The following is a 4,648-nucleotide window of genomic DNA, read 5'->3' as shown; positions in this document are numbered from 1 at the left end:
GTTTATCAGGTTAAGTAGTTCTCTGGTAGAGAGCTTTTGGGGTCACTTAGTATACAATCATATAATCTGCAAATAGTGATATTTTGATTCCCCCCTTCCTATTTGTATCCCTTTGACCTCCTTTTATTGTCTGATTCCTCTGGAGAGGACTTTGAGTACTAAGTTGAATAAGAAGGGAGAGAGAAGCCAGCCTTGACTACTCCCTGATTTTAGTGGGATTGCTTCAAGTTTCTCTCCATTTAGTTTGATGTTCCATACTGGTTTGGTGTATATGGCTTTTACTATGTTTAGGTATGGGCCTTGAATTCCTGATCTTTCCAGGACTTTTATTATTAGGGGATGATGAATTTTGTCAAATGGTTTCTCAGCATCTAATGAAATGATCATGTGGTTCTTACCTTTGAGTTTGTTTATATAGTAGGTTATATTGATGGCTTCCCATATATTAAACCATCGTTGCATCCCTGGGTTGAGGCCTACTTGTTCAGAATGGATGATCATTTTGATGTGTTCTTGCATTCAATTTGCAAGAATTTAATTGGTATTTTCAAGTACATATTCATTAGGAAAATTGGTCTGAAGTTCTTTCCTTGTTGGGTTTTCATGTGGTTTAGGTATAAGAGTAATTGTGGCTTCATAGAAGGAATTTGGTAGTGCTCCATCTGTTTCTATTTTGCAGTATAGTTTGGAATGTATTAGTAGAGGTCTTCTATAAACGTCTGATAGCATTCTGCACTAAACCCATCGGGTCCTGGGCTCTTTTTGGTTGGGGGAGTTTTAACAACTGCCTCTATTTCTTTAGGAGTCATGGGGTGGTTTAGATGGTTTATTTGTTCCTGATTTATCTTTTGGTACCTGGTATCTGTCTAGAAAGTTGTCCATTTCCTGCAGATTTTCCAGTTTTGTTGAATATAATCCTTTCTAGTAGGATCTGATTATGTTTTGAATTTCCTCAGAGTCTGTTGTTCTGTCTCCCTTTTCATTTCTGATTTTGTTAATTTGAATACACTCCCTTGCTCTCTGGTTATTCTGGCTAGTGGTTTATCTATCTTGTTTATCTATTTTCTCAAAGAACCAGCTCCTGGGTTTATTGATTCTTTGTATAGTCCTTTTCATTTCTATTTTGTTGATTTCAGCCCTGAGTTTATTTCCTGCATTCTACTCCTCTTGGATTTATTTATTTCTTTTTGTTCTAGAGCTTTTAGGTTTGCTCAAGCTATTGACCTATGCTCTCTCCTGTTTCTTTTTTGCAGACACTCAGAGCTATGTGTATTCCTCTTAGCACCACTTTCACTGTGTCCCATATGTTTGGGTATGTTATCTACATTTTCATTAAATTCTAAGAAGTCTTAAATTTCTTTCTTTATTCCTTCCATGACTAAGTTGTCATTGAGTAGAGGGTTATTCAACTTCCATGTATATGTGGGCTTTCTGTCGTTATTGGTGTTATTGAAGACCACCCTTAGTCCATGATGATCTAATATGGTGCGTGGGATTGTTTCTATCTTCCTGTATCTGTCAAGGCATGTTTTGTGACTGATTATATGCTCAATTTTGGAGAAGGTACCATGAGGTGCTAAGAAGAATGTATATCCTTTTCTTAGGATGAAATGTTCTATGAATATCTGTTAAATCCATTTGGTTCATAACTTCTGTTAATTTCTCTATGTCTCTTTATTTTCTGTTTCCATGATCTTTCCATTGATGAGAGTGCATTGTCGAAATCTTTTACTATTATTGTGTGAGATGCATGTGTGTTTTGAGCATTAGTAAGGTTTCTTTTATGAATGTAGTTTCCCTTGCATTTGGAGCATGGATACTTAGGATTTAAAGTTCATCTTGGTGGATTTTTCCATTGATGAATATGAAGTGTCCCTCCATATCTTTTTTGATGACTTTTGGTTGAAAGTCAATGTTTTTCGATGTTAGAATGACATTCTTTTGTCTTTAAGTGAAAGGTTGCAATGCATACGCTAAGAAAAAATGTTTCCCTTACATGAACAATTGTTTTATATATTATTGATAAAATATTATTCCCAAACCCATATACATTTTAACTAAGCAATTTGTTATACATAAGCAAAGGTAATTTTCTCACCCAGTTTCTCTTACAAGCAGGCTGAACTTTGTTGTTAAAATGTAATCTTACAAAAAATCTTGAGCATCACAAATCTAAATTTCTATGTAAAAACTATTTAAATCCTCAAAATGCACTTCTACTCATTAGCAATTACTTATTAAACCATATTAGGAAACTGAGGACAAAAATGTGCACAAGAAATTAATTATCAAATTAATCACCAGCCAAAGTTTAGCAAGAGAGGCACATGAGATTTTGTACAGTATCTATACACCCTGGCACATGAAATCAATACAAAAGTAGGTACGTCTCTTATACTGAGGCCAGACAAGGCAGCCTAGTTAGGGGAACAACATCCACATGTAGGCAACACAGGGACATCCCCATTACTATTCTAGGGGGACCCACAGGAAGTCCAAGCTGCATATCCATTACATATATTGCATGGTGAGGTGAAGGTTGGGTCCAATCCATGTTTCAGTTAGATTCACTCTCTAGAAGTCTTCAAATGTGGAAGGTCAGTGACACTGTTGGTCTTCTTTTCAAGCTCCTATTCCCTTCAGGTCCCTAGTTCTTTACCCAAGTCATCCATAAGACTCCCAGAGTTATGTCTGATGTTTGGCTGTGATTCTCTGCATCTGTTTCTAACACCTGCTGTGCAGAACCTATCAGAGAACAGTTAATACTAGGATCTGACCTGTAAACATAACAAAGTATCATTAATAGTATCATGGATTGGTACTTGTCTATGGCATGGGTGTCAAGTGGGGCCAGTCATTAATTGGCCATTCCCTCAGTGTCTGCTCTGTCTTTGTCCCTCCGTATCTTTTAGGCAGGACACATTTTGGGTCCAAATTCTATGTGTGGGTTCCTGTCCTTATCCGTCTACTGGGAATTCTGCCTGGCTAGAGGAGGTAACAACTTCAGGCTTTGGACAACTTCCAGAGTTACGTGGATCAGATCTGATAGAGGGAGACCACATGAAGAATTAGATTCAAAAGAATATAATTAAAAATTTCATCATAAGCAGTCTGTACACCATATTCAGACTGATATAATTCACATAGATATCTTGATGATACTGTTTCGTTTCAAGATTTATATATTATAGAATGTATAGCTTTGGTGAAGCTCATCATAATAATGTTAAACTGGCCTGTTTGACTCCTGATCCTGTACTTTCAGCCTGCCTACCTCAGTCAGTAGAGTATGAAACTCTTAATCTCAGACTCATGGGTTCATGCCACACATTGGGCAGCACCAGCTGTGGTAAATAATAAAAATACCCTCAAGCCCTCCCTAGCCAGCATCACTGAACCATATGGCATCAGCAGAGTATATTCATCTCTGCCACCACACTCTGCCCACATTCCCAGCAACACAGTAAAATCAAGACTCCTTGTTGTGGACTCTGCTCACATTCCTTCCATTTGCCCCCTTACACTTATAGTCACAACTCCCAACAACCTGGTAAAATCAAAACTCTAGATACTTATAATTTGGCAATCAACTTTATAACAGTAAATCCAAACCCCACAAATCATCTGCACATTAAACTCAGGGTCAATTGATAATGATATAAACCAGCCATCTAAACAAGATAAATTGACCTTTAAAAATACATCCCCTTTTAAAAAGAGAAATAAATATACAATTACATTCTTGAAAAAAATCCATCCCTTAAGATGTACTCAGGTGGTTTTCTCCTGCATGCTGAGCTAACCTGGTCGCATAGCTTTCTCTCCCAGATCCTGTGGGGGAAAGAGCCAAAGTCTCAGAAGTTTGGACAATCCTGATAGCACGGGATAGACCACCTCTTCTCATATTCCTGGCCCAAGAGTAATCTGCCTGGAGCCCTCTGGACACAGGAACATAGAAGCAGTCAGGGACAGGAGTTTTTGGTCTTTGCCTGCACTCAGAGTTGAAATCCAGGCTCCAGGAACACTGACACATCTAAGAGCAGAGGTTAAGACCACCACTTCTACTCCTAAGGGCCTACCTCTAGAAACACAAGAACCCAGGAGAAGTCTGAGACAGGATCCTTCCAGCTTCTGCCTGTGCCTGGACCTGGCCCTGTCCCAGAGCTCCTTGCACCGAGATCCCATTGAGACAGAGTGGTACTCCAAGAAGTGTGGACATTCTTGAGAGTACAGTGGAGACCACCTCTTTTGCTCACATTCGTTGCACAAGAGCAATCAGCCTTTAGCCCCCTGGACACAGGAACCTAGGAGCAATCAGGATAGGATCCATCCAGTTACCGCCTGTGCCCGGAGCTGACCCAGTATGGTTCTCTGTACCCAGATCCTGCTGTGAATCTGACTGTGAAAGTTGGTAGTGAGTGATGGTCTCCCAGTCATTAGATCTCCAAGGACATCATAAGGCAGTTAGGAATAGAGAAGATCAGAGGGTTAGATCTGACACATTGTGATGGGAGTGTAGTTTACACAATCATAGAAGGGACCAGATGACTAAGCTCAGCTTGACCAAATGATCAAAGATATTATGTATCATACTTCCTTTTGGAATCAGATTAGTCAAGTCAAACCCACAGATGAACTTCTGTCCTCA

This window comes from Rattus norvegicus, chromosome 14, assembly GCF_021556685.1.
Source record: "Rattus norvegicus strain SHRSP/BbbUtx chromosome 14, alternate assembly SHRSP_T2T, whole genome shotgun sequence".
Lineage (NCBI taxonomy): Eukaryota > Metazoa > Chordata > Mammalia > Rodentia > Muridae > Rattus > Rattus norvegicus.
The sequence above is the reverse complement of the archived record's forward strand: the minus strand, read 5'-3'. Positions refer to the sequence as shown.